We start from the raw sequence: 19,288 nt of genomic DNA on the forward strand, positions 1-19,288 counted from the left end.
GAATCATATTTCTGAATCTATAGAATATAACTGCAGAATTTCTCAACACAGTGAGCACCAGAAGGTAAAAGAATGAGAGAACATCAGTGCTCAAGGGATTGCAGAGTGGCTCCCTTTCAGCTCAGCTTCCTGCTGTTTCCCACTTGGTGACCGGAAGTTGGGGTCATCTGCACAGCGTCCAGTTCTCCCTTCCTCTACAGCATTCTGACAGTAGAGAAATGTTGGCCCCACAGACCCTACATTAGGTTCTTTTCCTCTTGTTCCATTTCAAGCAGTTTACAAAAGACTCTTAGCCAGTAAGCTAAGACGATTATGAGTCGTCTCTCATGAAAGGCAAAAACAATGTCACACTGAACAGATTTTTAATTTTCTCTGAGAATTATATACATGTATTTCAATTTCCACTACTCTACATCTGTTTGTTTTTGCGGAGTGTTGTAGGTGGAAGCAAAGGAATTCATAACATGGCTACCTTGGTGAAATTATCAGTCAGGTTTTCTGAAACCTCTAGACCAAAAATGTATATAGAGATGGAGCACAGCATCTCCAGTGGGCTTGGGTCTAAGTAGCAGTGAAGTTCAAATATGAAAGGTCCTGAAGTGAAAAATAGTGGTAGTGGTCACCCAAGATGAATGTTTGAGACTGGAAATGTTTAGAAGATCTGGAGACCTGGGCAATTGCAGAGCCAAAGATTGTCACTCATCCGAATATAAAGATCAATCTCATAAATTCCTAAAAAATTAAAACATATTGAAAAGAAAAACAGGAAAGGGTCTTAATTATAAGAATGTTTTAAAATATGTTTAAGGAGCTTGTTAATGGGAGAAAATATAATAAAATAAGGTATTGTGATGAAGAAAATAGAAGCAAAGTCAGTTATGACCACAGACTAAGGTAAAGAGAGACCTGTAAGTACTGAGCTATGGCTCCCCATGTTCATGACAACAGCCCTCCAACCACCCAAGGTTCCTTCCCTCCTCCAGGTTGCTCAAGAATCTCATAACCTGGAATCATGGTTAAGGACACTTGATCACCAGGCTAAGGATAGCAATTTGCTACACTTCTTATCTCTGACTTTAGTGGCTGAACTTTCTGACTAAAGCATGTCTGTCAAGGAAAGCTATGAACAGAGTCATGATGGACATCTAAAAGAGTTCCACAGAACCACAGAGGCATTTTCTAGAACAAAGTTTATACTATAGGACTAAAAGAGGTATTGGGATCCCTTGCTCCAGCAGTTAAGGAGTTACCATGTTATAGCTGACAGCAGCTAAGACCCAGAGATATTCACAGGATGAAGGATGGAGAACAGACTAGAATCAGAACATCCCACCACTCAGCGGAGGCCAGAAAGACTTCCCAGAATGCCACACTTCCCCGTCTTAAGTGTGTGGCAAGAAGTCCTCCCAAGATTTACAGAAACTTTAAAATCAATTAATGTGTTGGCTTCTGAGAAGATATTGTAACCTGTCCAGAGTAATAAAGTCAGCAATGCACAGCACTACTTTCCTCTATGAAGAGCTTGAATGAATAAGACATTTATAAAAATGAGTGGAAAATCTGAAATGAATATCCCAAGAACCATGAAAAACTAAGCTAAAAGAAATTGAATTTTCTTTTGAGTCTCTAAGAGAAAGGCGGCAGTTGCGGATTTTTATACATAATTTATAAGGAAAATTGTCCCGTTCACTCAGGTATACACCATATCAGTTTGTGGGAAAGACTAAGCAAGCTGTCTTCTTTTTAATTGAAATCAAATATAGGTGAGGAAGAAAATGAATTCCGACTAAGGCAGAATGCAATGAGTCACATGGCCAAAGGCTTTCTGGAGTTTACATGAGAGTTTTGTGTGTGTGAGTGTGTGTGTGTGTGTGTGTGTTTAACAGAGTAACTTTAACCTTATTTTGCCTTCTTTATTGATTACTAATAAGAAAAGGCCCCAAAGTAAAATCCCACTTAGTGCTAAAGCTTCCTGTTCTTATTTTCTTTCCATTCTAAGGAAAGGTGGCCTTAGCAACACATTTCTCACTGGATGCCTATGATTTTGAATGGCATCAATAAAATACTCTGGGCTGTTTATTATTGTTTCCTAAAATGTTATTATAAACTATTCAGTCCTTGGAATTTTTTTACCCAAAGATAACTGTCTAAATTGTGAATACTCCCAGATACACCACACTAACTCCTAGTAATGTGAGGTGACTCCCTCTAAGTATCAAAGTAAGAGGATTCAGGGAGGTTGGGCCAACAAAAAGAGAACAACTTTGGGCCAGGTGCAGTGGCTCACGCCTGTAGTCCCAGCACTTTGGGAAGCCAAGCAGATGGATCACTTGAGGTCAGGAATTCGAGACCAGCCTGGCCAACATGGTAAAACCCCATGTCTACTAAAAATACAAAAACTAGCTGGGTGTGGTTGCAAGCACCTGTAATCTCAGCTACTCCTGAGGCTGAGGCAGGAGAATCGCTTGAACCTGGAAGGTGAAGGTTGCATGAGCCGAGATAGCGCTACTGCACTGCACTCCAACCTGGGCGACAGAGTGAGACTCTATCTTGGAAAAAAAAAAAAAGAGAACAACTTTGGGGGAAAGCCCTAAGACAGTGATGTCACAATTTTGCTACCAGGACCTGGGATAGGCCAGGAAGATGGATTCTAGCAATCCCTATAAGAAGCATTAGTTATTTTCTGTGTGTCTGTCTTGAGACCTCCTGTCGTGCCTTTTCCTCATCCCGAGAACATCATTCTGATACGCTTTGGATCACAGTGAGTTCCTCTAGCACCAGTAGCATGTAGGCATTCACCTATGTGCCATTCTTATGTCATGTGTTCCCTTGCCATTGTTTTCTGGGTATTCAGTATATTTTTGTTCTGGGCCCCAGTATAACTGAAGAGCTAATGAGTGCATCTGTCTTTGAGAGCCCTATAGCATCTGCAACAAAGCTTCTCCTACCAAGCAGATTCAATATTAACAATACTAAAACAAAAAGAAAAAAGGATACAGTGCTTTAGTTTCCAGAAACCATTTATTTCTGTAATTGTTTACTTACATAAACTAAGAAAGAAATTAAGCAAGAAGGTATTACTATACCAGGTTAACAGAGGAAGAAATAACCATTGAAATAACAGCCACCACTAGCTAACTTTCATAGAAAGTTACACTATGTTAGGCACTCTCTTAGGCAATCTTTTGAGTACATGATAATATTAACTAACTTAATAATTTTAACAGTGCTATGTTGTAGCTGCTATTATTATTCCCATTTTATGAAGGAGAAAACTATAGCTTTAAGAATTTGAGCTACTTTCTCAAGATCACACAGGCAGTAGGTGGCAGAAATTGTCACTTGAATCTAGTTCCATTGAATCAAAACTCAATTATCTTAAATACTGCTATTCTAAAGAAGTATTAAAGTATAGACGTAATTGTTCTGAAGGTCATATTTCCTAAGTGGCAGGATATGGACTGCTTCTGGATCTAACTTCTTATCAAATGCACTTTCAACACTACCTTGATATTTATGAAAATGCAGGCAATTTGGCTAAGGAGCAGAATGTTAAGGCACACTTGGGCCTGTACCAAAACTTCAGCAAACACTGTTCCTCACCCGGAGACTCTGCTTACAGTGGAAATTTCCTATGGCTCTATTGGATGGTTCCAAGACATTCTATCTACAAGAAATGCAATGGATTTAAAGGTACCCATTAAGCTTATGGTAATTTTAGCCTTTCCAACTTCTGGCAAAAGAACATACAGTGTGAGCACAGGGTAAATTCCAATCTAAGGCTGAAATTTTGATCCTCCTATGTTATTGGCAGAGTGAGTCACTCTAAGCAGCAGCTACAGGGTACATTTCTTCTGGTAACCTCTTAGAATATGACAATGAATGGATGTGAACCCAAGCACACTCAGATTTTAGAGTTCTACTCCAAAGTATTTAGACATGGCAACAATGTTAAGATCTGGTCATTTCCTTAATTATGATGATTATTCTTATTCATAGAATAGTTTTCCTTTTTCTAGTGCATACATTTGGTTAAAGAAGAGAAAGCTGAATTCGATTTATATTTCCTACTTTAAAAATCAAGTCAACATATTTAACCAAATTGCCAGGTGAGGTGCTGGTCTAGGTCTATGTTCACATTTGAAGAAGTGGTTAATAGAGAAGGTTTAGATTCTGATCAGGAGCCTCCTCTCAGGTATGCAATGTTACAATCTGTTCTGTACTTTGATTTGTTCTTATGGAAGATACTTTTTGTACAGTTAAACCACAGGCTGTCAAGTGCTAGTTTTAACATTGTCTATAAAGTAGTCCGAGAGTGCTCCAAAATATGAAATTCATCTACATAGCACCAAAGAGAAGAGAGGACAAAGGAAATTATTTAATAAATTATATCAAATTATCTCAACTCCCTGGTCCAAATACAAAAATTGGAATGGTGAGTCTAGTGGTATGATATAAATTCACTTACAGAATTGGCTATTTTTTCTTAGATGAAATTCAGTATTTGGTTATACTTTTCTGTTAATAACATCATTCAATAAAATTCTATTAAAAAAACAAACAAGAAAAAAAAAAACAGAGAGAGCTATATATAGATGTAATGGCAATGACTTTTTAGGGCCTAACAGTATTTCTCAAAGTGTGGCCCTAAAAACATTTACATAAGAATCACCTGGTGGTGGCCAGGCACCGTAGCTCATGCTTGTAATAACAGCACTTTGGGAGGTCAAGGCAGGAGGGTCACTTGAGTCCAGGGATTTGAGACCAGCCTGGGCGATATGGTGAGACCTCATCTCTACAAAAAAAACACACAAAAAAATTAGTCAGGTGTGGTGGCAGACACCTGTAGTCCCAGCTACCCAGGAAACTGAGATAGGAGGATCTCTTGAGCCTGGGAGTTCCAGGCTGCAGTGAGTTATGATTGTGCCACTGCACTCCAACCCGGTGTTCCCTTTATGGGAACACCCTGTCATCAACATTTGTAACACTCCGTAAGTGATGGTTTTATATTACAGTTTGAGAATCACTGGCCAGGTTCCTAGGAAAGCTAGATGTCTGTGGAGAACAGAGAGTGAAGGGAGAGGGAAGGCCACAGCAGCCACAGTGGAAGAGAGAGAAGGAAAGGCCTCCTGGCAAGAATTCCTCAGTTGTGTTGGCTCTGGTGTAACAGCTGGCCCAGGATCCCGGAGCCCTGTGAAAGGGGAGCCCTTCTGAGATAGGAACACGGACCCAGGGAAGCTTGTGTCTTTGGGAGAATGGATGGTGAAAGGAAGAGAAGAGGAAGAGCAGGGTTAAACCCTTTGCTCAGCTCTCCCCCTCCTGGGGTTCCTCCCCAGGGAAGAGGCGAGCTCCTTGATTCCAGGAGAATGATTTTGAGGCCAGGCAACTTGGGCCCCACCCTGTATATGGGGCTCTGGCAAGAGATCATCTATCAGGTTTCCTGAATAACCTATAATGGCCATTACCAGATGTACTCAGCAACACGATAGGGAAAGTCAGAGGCAACAGGGTCAGCCTGTGGAATGGTGCCCTAAGTTTCCTTTTTACCTGTGAGGGGGGCATAGGAGGCAACTGAATGGAGAGCAGTGGCTTTGCCCTAAGCCCATCCTGCTTTGAGGCATCATCTCCTACCCGGGCAGCTGAGACCAAGACAGATAAAATGAGATAATGTGTATAAAGTATTTATCAATGTGCTATTTTAAAAGTTAGCTAATAGTATAAAGTATGTGAAAGTGCTTTGGGACTCTATAAACTGAACAAATGAAACATATAGAATTAATAGAGAGAAGTTTGTAGTTCCAAGAAAATTTAAAATTGCTGTTCATCTACCGCGTTTACAGTGATTTCAGAATTGAGCTTCATAAACCCTAGCAGTTTCTCTGAAGCCTCCTCCTATCACTTTTTTGTCCACTGTGGGGAGGATGAAGCTCTAGGAGAGACTTCTCATCATCCACTTCACCTCTACTTTACCATCCTGTTGATGATTCTACTTCTTACTGTAATTTGTTTGATGAAAGTTTTCTCAACTAAGAAAGCATATGAAAAGTATTGTTCTCGAAGATAAAAAAATCACTAAGACTCCAGGAAGAAAAGTAGTAATATTCTAAGATACATACCAAACACAAGCAGCTTTAAAACCCAGAGCTGTTGTCAGTCTTACCCATAATTTCTTTCCTATTTTATTTAATAATAAATGGAATTGGAATCTCAAACTATACCTCCACCACGTGCGATAGTTTATAATGTCAGAAGCCCTAACCTGTTTCCAATAAAGAACAGGACACCGCATTGACTCCAAGAGTTTACAATAAAACTCACTGAATCCCTGGGTTCCCTAAGCACTGCCTTGTCACAAGCACAATGAATTGCGTCACAAAGCACTAATACTTTGAATTACTGTCAGCACCAATTCTTATCTTCTAGAAACTGATAAAACAATCAATAGAGGTTTGTGTGTGTGTGTGTATTTGTTTCCAAGGAGATAATGATGTACTCAGGGTTATAGGGAAGGCTTCCTGGTCTCCAGAGAGGAGCAAGGACTATAAGACAAAAGCTTTGAGAAAAACCACTGGCTGTGCTTGGTGTCCTTGGATGATTTTTTCACTCTTTGTTCAAAAGTTTTCAATCTGTAAAGTGGGATAATTGTTGGCCCATTTTCCCAACCCAGAGTTAGGTCAAATATAAAATCTAGATTTATAGAAGACAAAAGGGCCTCAAATTATTTAGATACCATTACTTTGTGATCTCAAATTAACATCAACACCAGATTTTTATTATTCTCCACCACTGTATATTATAGTTATCCACTTACCTGTCTCACCCCTATTAAAACAGGACTCTGCTGAGAAACAGGACTCTGCTGAGATTCAGGACTCTGCTGAGATTAATGCCTTAATCATCTTTGTCTCCACAGCACCAAGATAGCATCACATATCTTAGAGACTCATTTATTACTAATTGTTGTTTGTTAAATGAATGAAAGAAGAAAATAAATTAATGCATAGATTAATAAATAAAGGTATTGAGCCATTTAAAATTCCACTCACACATCAGAGTTTTTATAAAATAGCCACAAAAGGGTCCCCAAGCCTTGAAACACACGTACCAAAGACGACCAGGATGGCTGGGGTGGATGTAGGAGCAATGCCAAAAAGCATAGCATTCCATTATTAATGGAGCCGAAGCTGCATATACTGGTTATTGGTAGTCATATCCTATTGTCATACCAAAATTAGGTAATGTCAGCCAGAACGCTCCAATATTTTCCACATGCTATGAATTCATTTCAGTTCAGGTACCTTTTGAGTCCAGAAGCAGAAGTATCTATGAGTCCGTAACAAACATTGATATGTCAACTTGGTCCCATATTTAACTTTATATTGATGTATGATACACATAGACAAAAGTAAAAAATCAGGTGTCCAACTTGATGAATTTTCAATAGAACAACCCCTGTAACTAGTACCCAAATTAAAAAAAGAATAAAACATTACCAGCACCCTAGAAGCTCATCTTTTTGCCTTCTTCCGTCACCTTCCCAGCAAGTGCAAATGCAACCCGTATTCTAACATTGTGCATTAGCTCAGCCAGTTTTCAAAAGGTGTACCCATGAAATAATATTGAGTGAATTCTGATGTCTTCTTTTATTCCCTTTTTTTTTCTCACGCCTCACCACCACCTTTTATTCTCATTGCTGGTATAGTATTCCATTGTGTGAATACCCTATAATGTAGTTAGTCATGCTAGTGTTGATGAATATTTGGGTAGTTTCTCATTTGGTGCCAGTAGCAATAGTGTGCTATAAACATCTTGTGCAGATTTTTGTGGACATATGCTTAGTATTCTATTACACCCAATAACCTTTTGAATCATACATCTATTTCAGTCTTATCAGCTCCACCTCCAAACATTGTCAAATCTATCCACCTCTGGCTTCCCTGCTCCCAAGTTAGCCTCAACAACCTCACCTCTGATTGTGGAATATGGCAATAAATCCTAACTCATCTCTGCTTTCATAATCCATGTAATCTATTCTACACAGCCAGACATTGTTATTTTTTAAATAATATAAATAAGATCATATTCCATGACTGCTTAAAACTCACCAGTGGTTTATATATATTTATTAAAATAAAAGAAACCCTCCCTAGCACATCCTATAAGGCTCTATTCAAATGACCTCTGCCTACTGGATGGATTTTGAATATTTAGAATCGTTCTCTCTCCTCCTCACTCTGCTCCAGCCATGCTGGCTTTCTTTCAGGAATCAAATAGGCTAAATGTGTTCCTTCTTTCTAATGCATCTGCCTTAGAATCTTCACATAGCAAAATCTTTTCCTTCATTCAGGACTCTTATCAATGATATCTCCTCAGAGAGACCTTCCCTGACCCCTCCTACCAATCTAAAACAGCACCTCCCTCTAGATCATTTTCCATCTGGTTAAATGGAGCTCATTTCTCTGCCTAATGTGTCTGTTATCTATTTCCTTGCTTACTCACTCTCTTATTGTTTATAACAGTTTTATTGAGATGTAATTTACATACCATAAAATTCACACTTTTAAAGTGTACAATTCAGTGAGTTTTAGTATATTCACAAACTCGTACAAGCATCATCACTATTTAATTTCTGTACATTCCTATCTCCCCAAAAGAAACTCTGTACCCATTAGCAGTCACTCCCCGTTCTCCTTCCTCTCAGCCCCTGGCAACCACTAACCTACTTTCTATTACTATGAGATTGACTATTCCGGACATTTTATATAAACAGAATTATACAATATGTGCCTTTCTGTCTGACTTCTTTCACTTAGCATTATATTTTCAAGGTTCATCATGCTGTAGCACATAACAGTACTTCATTTTTTTCTTTTGCCAAATAATATTCCTTTTGGACAAATATATCACATTTTATTCAACCATTTTTCATTAGATGGACATTTGAGTTATTTCCTTTTCTGGCTATTCTACATAATGCTGCCATGAATGATTTTGTACACATTTTTCTGTGAATGTATGTTTTCATTTGTCTTGAGTACATATCCAGGTGTGGATGACTGTCTTTTGATATTAGAATAACATCTCATCTCTAGTAGCAGATACTGCTAGCACTAGCATATAGGAGGTACCCAACACATTTTGTTGAATTAACCTAGGATCTCAAAGCAGGATTATCCATAACTAATTACCTTTTATAGTTTATCTTAAGAATATGGTATCACTTAGGCCTCAACTGCCTAATAAAAATGGGCCAGGCATGTTGGCTCACGCCTGTAATCTCAGCACTTTGGGAGGCTGAGGTGGGTGGATCACCTGAGGTCAGGTGACTAGCCTGGGCAACATGGTGAAACCCCATCTATATAGAAATACAAAAATTATCCAGGCATGATGGCAGGTGCCTGTAATCCCAGATACTTGGGAGGCTGAGGCAGGAGAATTGCTTGAACCCTGGAGGCAGAGGTTGCAGTGAGGTTGCCATTGCACTCCAGCCTGGATGACAGAGCGAGACTCCATCTCAAAAAAAAAAAAAAAAAAAATCAATGAAAAGCTAGTTTTTCCATGCTAGTTTTCACATTAATCAGCACATCCTGAGAATCATGTATTCAGAGGGATATTTGAACTGAAACACGCAGTACAATTTGGAGGAGGGAGAAGATTCATGGGTAAAATAAAAATACAAAAGAAGAAAATTTAACTGTGGCCACTTCTACAGATGAATTTGCTTGCAGGACCTTGGTAAAGATTCTCTGAGACCAAACAAAAAAATTACTCTAGGGCAAGCAGGTCATATCCTTTAGAATGTGCTGATCCAGTTAAGAAAATAAGTGAAGCAAATGACTTTAAATATTTGGGGCTGCTGCTTACATCAAAACTGGAGTCAAATGTTTTTATCTTCATAGCTGTGGGAATTTATCTCAAAAGTCCTCTTGGAATCACATTTATCTCTCAGCAAGGTTGTTTTAGACCATCAAAGCACAAGAACTGCCCCAGTGGAACTGGACCAATTACCCATCCAGCCCAGGATCTTGCCTCTGAGAGTAGCCAGTGTGGAATAGTATTTAAAAAAAAAAAAAAAAAAGTAAAATTCCTTACTGAAATATACCTAATTGTGCAATGTCAGAGCAGGGGGCTTGGAGCAATCTCTTCTGAGCCCAGCTGGTGACCAGCTTCTGCCCTGAAGCAGAAGGCCTGACGGCCCTTGTAAAACTTAGCCTGGCAAGTGTAACTGCCGGCTCCATTTCAGATCATGATTTCCTTCCCCTGGTGTCTTTAGAAAAGAAGCCTGGATATTTACCACCCAACAAGTTTGCTGCTATCACATTATGGTGGGCCATTAGAGTTAATCCATTAGCAAAGGGGGAAAGATCTTCGGGGAACTGGGGAGTTTAAATTGAACATTGAGATAATTTGCTACCATTTCTTCTAAAATGTTTATTTATTCTTAGGCTTTTTTTTTTTTTTTAAGAGAAATACTCTTTTCATTCTGCCTTGCTTGGATGTGTTCCCTTAAACAAAGCTGATATCTTCAGCTAACTGTCTGTGCATCATAAACAGGCCAGCTAGAATAGGCAAAGTAGTTAAGATTTGGACCTGAATGGTTTCTCTTTAGCTTCCTGGCTGACACAATGCTTATATTTCCAGTCTTGATGAAAGAAAAGCAAATTATTCATTCATTGATTCTTCATTAGAAATTGAGCACACAGGCTGGGGGCAGTGGCTCACACTTGTAATCGCAGCACTTTGGAAGCCCGAGGAGGGCAGATCACTTGAGGCCAGGAGTTCGAGACCACCCTGGCCAAAAGAGTGAAATCCCATCTTCACTAAAAAAAGAAATACAAAAATTAGCTGGGTGTGGTGGTGCATGCCTGTGGTCCCAGCTGCTTGGGAGGCTGAGGCAGGAGAATAGCTTGAACCCAGGAGGCAGAGGCTGCAGTCAGCAGAGATCATGCCAATGCACTCCAGCCTGGGCAACAGGGCAAAACTCTGTCTCAAAAAATAAATAAATAAGCACTCAGAGCTAGGCTAGACCCTGGGAGTACAGTGGTGAAGAAAACAGATCCTATGCTTGTAGTAATAGGGTTTCTATTATAGTATGATGACCTGAAAAATAAATGTGAAGAGACAAATTAAAAATATATATATTTACAAATCAGAATACAATTACATAATAGAAACAAAGAAGGCATTGAAATAAAAAAAATAATTTGGCAGCCAGGAGAGGGCTTTAACTTACTTTAGATGTTTAAACAGAAATACTGCAATAGTGAAGGGTGAGCTCCAGCAGAGAGAAGCATGGGCTGGGCTGTGAGGTTGCAATGAGGTTGGCATGCTCCAGAACTGGGCAACCACACATCTGACAAGAGCATTGTCTGTGAAAAAGCAACATGTTTCAGTGATTTAGGCAAGGCCTATATATAGTCTTATATGTCATGAGAGAAAGTTTGAACTGTCTTTTCATGCAATGGAAATGTTTAACTCTTGAGGCCACTTTTTAACAAGTTAACAGTTACTAAATAAGTACTGACAATACAGGCAGGTTTCTCTGGGACCAGTTGACCAGACTGCAGAGCAAACCATGCATCTAACCCTTCTGAGGTTCTCTGGGTGTGGTCCCACTATTGAATGACCACAGGGGTTAGGTGAAGACTGCTGAGTCTATACAGCTCCTTTATTTATCTGAGATCTTGATCTTTGACCTGGCTTGATATGCTGCCCTTCTGCTTGACGTGACCCCTAAACTTGATCAATGTCTCTGTTGGATCTTGCATTTCATTCTCTTTGTCTAATTGTTTTTGTTTTGTTTTGTTTTGTTGAAATAAAGTTTCACTCTTGTTGCCCAGGCTGGAGTGCAGTGACACAATCTCAGCTCACTGTAACCTCTACCTTCCAGGTTCAAGCGATTCTTGAACCTCAGCCTCCTGAGTAGCTGGGATTACAGGCATAGGCCACCACACCCGGCTGATTTTGTATTTTTAGTAGAGACTGGGTTTCACCATGTTGGTCAGGCTGGTCTCAAACTCCTGACCTCAAGTGATCCGCCTGCCTCGGCCTCCCAGAGTGCTAGGATTATAGGCATGGAGCCATTGCGGCCGGCCTTGTCTAATGTTTTAGCAAGGGTATCCCTTCCCCGAATCGTTCTCCCTCATTTTTAGCCACTTAATTCAGGACACCTAATCTTGATGGATAAACCCTTTTAACCCCATGAAATCTGGCTTCCTCTCTGGGGTAATCAGTTACACCATATGGAACACATCATTTTAAGCTTTGGAATTGTCAGGGAAAGTTGCATTGAGATAGAACCCAGGGTTAGAGATAATAATAAAAGAAGAAAATTCAGAGACTGGGAATTTGGTTAACAGCATGATAAAGCCAGGACAGCACTGACTGAGTGCTTACTAAGTGCTAGGCTCCATGCTATACACTTTATATGCATCAACTTATTTAATCCTTCCTAAAATTCTATAAGAAACTTTTCAAGCCATGTTTTGCAGAAGAGAAAACTGTGGCACAGAAAGATGTAAAATGTTCAAGGTAAAAAGACAGTGGAGCCAGGATTTGAACCAGAGAGTCTGATACTGGAGCCATTGTTTGTATACCCAGCAATAAGGAAAGAGCATGGAATGAAAAGTTGGGAGACTTCAGTTCCAAGGGCAGTGCTGCTGACTTACCATGTGACAGCGTCATGCACCCCACAGCTCTTTATAGAGAACATAAAAAATTCTGCTCATCTCCATTTCCCAGTGACTTGGAGATGTGTCTTCATAGTACGTATCGGGCACCTGTGAGCAACTATGGGCTGTCTCTGCATATTTGGGAGGGAAGAGAAAAATCATATACAAACACTCACCAGGCTGTCTCTGCATATTTGGGAGGGAAGAGAAAAATCATATACAAACACTCACCAATCAAGTATTTAGTGAGTATTTTGCATAATGCCAAACACTTTGTTAAACACATGGAGAGACATGTCAGTAACTTAGAAGACATTCCATGTGTCCCAAATGACTTGCAAAGTAATTGGCATAGGTGATGATATAAAGCAGGATGAGGGATAGCAATGATGAGTGATATAGAAGATCAAAAGAGACAGAAAATAATGCTACCCAGGATACGCAGTGGAAATAGCAACAGGGCTGAGCCTGGAAAAAATGAACAGGCCTCAAACAAGCGTGGAGGAAAGCAAATTCTAATTTCCTTAATTAAAGAAAAAAGAATATATATATATATATTATATATATATAATATATATATAATATATATTATATATATATATATGATGTTCAGATTTCTGTTATCAGGTGACTGAGACCCAGAAAATAATTCAAAGTATATGCACGCACACACACACACACACACACACATGCACAGGCTGCCCATGCTGTCTTATTTACTGTTTGAATTATTAAACTATCCTATTGCATACAAATGTATTTAGCAGGGTTTAAAAGTTCAGAGTGAAGGCAGGAAATGGAGGGAGGTAAACCACTCTATGGTTTGTACATCAGGGCAGTTGTCTTTCAACTCACCAGAGGTGCATCAAAATCACCTAGGGAGCTTTTTCCAGATATAGCTTCCTGTATTCCACCCCGGGCTTGAAAAGATGAGCCTGGGAATATGAAATAGATTTCTGGAAGATCTCAATGACCACAGCTCTAGGAAAGTGCTGTTCTATGAAACAATAGTGGAAAGTATGCCATAGAAGCCTGAAGACACGCAAGACAAGAAATCAGAACTTGTACTCATAGGAATGCCTCTTAAAGGAGCTTTGGTTGGAAACAAAAAATATTTAGGAACTGAATTTTCAAAATTCACAAAGCAAGAGAATGCCAGATGCTATGGAAAACCATATCTCACCATCTTTCTGTCCTTCAATGTACCATACAAATATCAAATACAAACTGGTATATTCCAGGCATCTAATTTCACATTTTTTAAAACAGGGAATCAGTCCTGGGTCCAATCATACAAAATCCTACAACAAAAGTCTAAAGAGTGTAAAGGAAAAAACACACTTCCCGCCTTAAGAAACTTAGAAATGGGACAGAAAATTTTACTATATGAAATATTTAAATAATAATATAAGTGACTGAATGACACAGTGAATGGTTATCAGTATTGCTCTATATCAAAGATCACAAAATGGTAGCCTGTAGATCTCATTCACACATGTTTTGTTTAGCCTGTATGATGTTTTAAAAATAAAAAATGAATATTTAAAAATTGGGAGATTTCACCTATTGATCAAGAATTTTTAACTTCTCTTGAAAACCTTGGGGGCTCTGGCCTCATGCTGGGGTCTGCCATCTTGCATGGTCACAGAGGAGCTGAGTGGTGGTGGCAGCTCATTAGCCAAGCTTAGAGTATCCTATTGGCCATAGTCTCCACTACTCTTTCATGCTGTCCGATCCCACCTTCCTAACTCATTCTTGTTTCTTGCCTAGCCTCTGTAGGTATTTGTGTCTCTGTGCCTGGCTACACCAATTGAGAGGAAAGGGAAGGCATTGTGTGCCAGAATGTTGAATTCCTGAAGGACAGGAATCTAGGTCCTGAGAGTAAGGCACTGTGCATCTGGACTTTTGGTCAATGCAAACAAATAGACCTTAATGTCCTCATCCCCAAATAAGAAAATGCTTCTTTCACCTATCCTATTTCTTCTTGAAATCTAATCCATGTCAGGAGGATTAGTCATTAAAGAATAAAACCTGGGCCAGTCAGGGTTGCTCATGCATGTAATCCTAGCACTTTGGGAAGCTGAGACAGGAGGGATCATTTGAGCCCAGGAGTTTGAGATCAGCCTGGAAAACATAGCAAGATCCCATTTCTATACAAAATTTTAAAATTAGCTGGGAGTGGTCGTGCGTGCCTGTAGTCTCAGCTTCTCAGGAGGCTGAGGCATGAGGATCACTTGAGCCCAGGTGGTTGAGGTTGAGGCTGCAGTGAGCCATTACTGCACCACTGCTCTCCAGCCTGGATGACAGAGCAACTGTCTCTTTCAGAGCTTATAACTTTAAGAATTCGAAAAGAAATAGAAATGCTTATGGAAATGTGTTCTGGGATTTGCCATCCTCTATGCACCTGCATAAGTGAAGGGTACAGGCATTGTTAAAGGAGATGGCATTCACCCATCCAGAGAGTAAATGGTTGGGTAGAAAATGCTAATAATGAGACCTGGCGCTCTGGAGAAATTTAGATTCACAGTGGGAAAAATGGCCAGCAGGTGCATACCCCTCTGTCAAGCCCTTGGAAAGGAACTGGGGAACAGGTAGCTCTCATAGGGTTTGAACTCTAAGACATAACTACTCTATTTGCTTTTGACAAAGTGCTATCTAATTGTAATCTGATGACCTCAAAGAGGACTCTTCGATGATTAAATTCAGGAGTCAAGAACCATGTACCTACTTTTTCCTTTTCATTTCCAAACCATACAACTTAATGAGGTAAATTCAAGACCTTATGGAGGATTAGAGAAAAAAAAAGGAAAGAAAGAAAAAAAAGCCTTAAAAATAAAGAAGAAAAGCCCAGATGGTCTGATCTGGACTTTTAAAAGTTGGCTGCAGATAGCATTGCTGAGGACCCAGCCATTATTTTTTAATCTCTCATTGACAAGGCAAAGCTTCCCTGCAGACTGGGATTTGGGACTTGTTATCTCCATTTTGTTGGCCTGTTTGCCAAGAATAGCAGGGCCAATAAAACGCAGACTTCAGTCAGCAGGGAAAGAGGAATGGACACTGAGGCTCTGGGGACAGCAGAGAGCAGCCGCTCACATTCCCCATGGAGGCAGGGAAGGTTGATATTTAGTAGCTGGCAGTGATAAAGAATAAAAGGAAAGAAGGGTTGGTGTGGTGCAGGAGAAAGAAGGTAAGACAAAAGAGACAGAGAGAGAGAGAAGGAAAGCAGCAGGGAGAAAGAAAAGAAAAGAAAGGGAAGGGAGAGAAAGTGGAAGGAGGAAATGAGAAGAATGTGGGGAGGAAGGGTAGAGTAGCTTTACAAATGGGTCAAAATTCTATCTCAGTTTTTTTTAGCTGCCTTTATTTAAAAGCAAAGTATCAAGTGACACTGTAAGACAATTCTTCCTCACTTTTCCTTGAGATGTTTGTAGAGAAAATTGGAGGGGCTTCCTGTCACCCTTAGAATAAAGCATAAGACCTCTATAAGTTTTATGAGGTACTGTAAAATTTCTCTCTAACCAATCACACTAGACCTTTGTCACATAGTGCCCCCATGCGAAACCCCAACCTCTGAAATTTCATTAGTTTTTCATGTTAACTCTACCCATTCTCACCTTTCTTCTTTATTTAAGACATTTCCTCTGCCTGGAGCCCATTCCCATTCTGCTCCAATATGACTAAATTGCATTCAGTGTCAAGCAGTGGGTTTCTTCTGAATGACTGAAGAGGGATGGTCTTTCAGGACAATGAGACCCTCTTCTGAAATGTATAGGCAAGCATTATCCTTGGATGTGGACAGCATGCCTTGGGAACCAGATAATTAAAGGAAAGGCCAGAAAATGGTGATGGGAGAAGGACTTGGGTAGGATATTTCTGAAACAATCTGTGAAATAAAGGTAGGTCCAGAAGCAGAAAACATGTTGACCATGCACAACCATAATTGACTCTAACCCTCTATACAAACATTCTCCCCTGATCAGAGACGCAACTATGTGATAGCCACTTGTGTGATGCTGGTAGAAAGTGAAAATAAAAATTGTATTTTCTATGCTTGACCAGACTTCCTTCAAGACTATCTTGAGGTCTCTGTTGATGGCTTATCCAGCAGCCTTTGCATTTTCCCAAGGAAGTGGCTCTGGGATATTCTCCTGGTCAGACGGCACTTGTGAATCATCCACTGGAGGTTGCACAGTAAGTTCTAATTTGGCATCATGAAATCTGTAAGAGACGTCCCTCAAACCTCAAACACCTGGGACCATCTGTATTAGTCCGATCTCATGGTACTAATAAAGACATACCCAAGACTAGGTAATTTATAAAGGAAGGAGGTTTAATTGGCTCATAGTTCAGCGTGGCTGAGGAGGCCTCAGAAAACTTACAAACATGGCAAAGCGAAAGCAAACATGTCCTTCTTCACATGGTGGCAGCAAGGAAGAGTGCCAAGCAAAAGGGGAAAAAGTCACTTATAAAACCATCAGATCTTATGAGAACTCACTATCATGAGAACAGCATGAGGGCAACTGTCCCCATGATTAAATTATCTCCCACCAGGCCTCTCTCAGTACATGTGAGGATTATGGGAGCTACAATTCAAGATGAGATTTGGGTTGAGACACAGCCAAACCATATCAGCCTGTATAGGAGGCAGCAGTAAAACAAGGTCATTGGGCCTTAGAAAAAGTGGTCATCAACAAAAATGGCAACAATCTTCTAAATCACAACCTGGAATATTCTGCTCTCCTGATGAACTAACTCACCTGTTGAACTGTTCCTTAAAAACAATAAGTCTGCTTTATTCACTTTTCTGATCTCTTGGCTTTCTTTCTATCTGACCCGTCCTGTTTCTACCTTCCCCCAAACCTTCCTAGAGTCCATCGTTCCTCATTGTGCTGACCTCCTTGCAAACAGCCCAAACTCCATCACTTCTTTTTCCCTCATTCACATTTTTCTCCCCAAATCCCAACCCTAGATAAACTGAATCGTCTTCTCTCCCCTTTTACTCTCATAAATCATATAACTTGAAAGACAATTCACTATGAAATAATGATAACCAACTTCAAACACATATCCATCCTCATCTGCCATTCTCACTGCTCTATAATGCTCACTCTTTCATTCTTATCAAAGATTTCTTTGCTACTTGGGAGGGAGAAGTGGGAGGACTGCTTGAAGCCATCAGTTGGAGACCACCCTGGGCAACATAGTGAGACCTCATCTCTACAAAAACTAAAGAAACAATTAGCGGGGCATGGTAGTACATGCCCATAGCCCCAGCTACTCAGGAGGCAGGAGGATCTCTTGAGCCCAGGAGTTTAAGGCTGCAGCGAGCTATGATCATGCCACTGCACTCCAGCCTGGGTGACAGAGCAAACCCTCATCTCTTTAAAAAAATGAGAGAGAGAGAGAGAGAGAGAAGAGAAGAAAAGAAAAGAAAAAGAGAGATTATTTTGTATTTCTCTCTTATTTTGAACCTCTCCTATATTTTTGTTGAGCAAATTAGGGTCCATCAGCCTGGAATTTTCACACATTCCCACATCCAAATCTTTCAACTTTCCTACATAAACATTCTTCTCACCATTTTTTTCCTCTAACTCAGGTGATTAAGTTTCTCTCCTCTACCAAGGGGACTCGTCATATGTGCTCTGCATCACAAATCCCCTCACCTTCTCAAGGGCTTTGCCTTCTCAATTGTCCCCTTTTTCTCCTACATCAACTTCTCTCTTTTCGCCAAATTGTTCATATTTGCCCTGCCTTCTTCACCACCCCTGGGTGTGTGTGTGGGGGGTGGGGGTATGGGGCACATAAAGATAATCCTTCGTACATTTAAAAATAAAATAAAAATTAAATAAAATCTGCCTCCCATAACTTTAGAGTTTCCTGCAAACTACAGTACATTTTCTTTGCTTTTCTTCTCAGCTAAACCTGTGAACAGAATTGTCTGACATGCTGTCTCTACTTCTTTTTTATGAGTTTTAGAGACAGGGTTTCACTCTGTCACCCAGGCTGGAGTGTGGTGGCACAATCATTGATCATAGCCACTGCAGCCTCTAACTCCTGGGCTCAAGCAATCCTCCCACCCCAGTCTCCCAAGTAGCTGGAACTACAGGCATGCACCACCATGCCTGGCTAATTTTTTCCCTTTTTTTTTTTTTTCGTCAAGACAGGGTCTCCATATGTTGCCCAAGGTGGCCTTGAACTCTGGGCCTCAATTGATACTTCAACTTCAACCTCCAAAAATGTTGGAACTACAGGTGTGAGCCATCACGCCTGGTCACGTCTCCATTTTTTGAGCTCTTTTTCATTTTATAATCCACTCCAGCGTGACTTCTCCCCCTATCATTCCACTGAAACTGCTCCTTATGGTGGCAGCATTGAACACAGCTCCTTATTCCTGTGTTTTTTCTCTCTTGACCTTCAAGACATCATCCTCCCATTATTTTCCTCCCTCCTCCCTAGCTGTTCTGTCTAGCTTTTATAGTTTTCTCCTCCTCTCCCTGAGAGAAGAGTGTTGGAGTTCCTTTGGCACTTCACCCCCCTTTTCTATTTTTTCTAGACCCTGTTCCTTCATTCTCACGGTTTTAATTGACATTTATATTTTGATACTTCCCAAATTTATATCC

Source organism: Pongo abelii, chromosome 17 (genome assembly GCF_028885655.2).
Source record: "Pongo abelii isolate AG06213 chromosome 17, NHGRI_mPonAbe1-v2.0_pri, whole genome shotgun sequence".
NCBI classification, from domain to species: Eukaryota; Metazoa; Chordata; class Mammalia; order Primates; family Hominidae; genus Pongo; species Pongo abelii.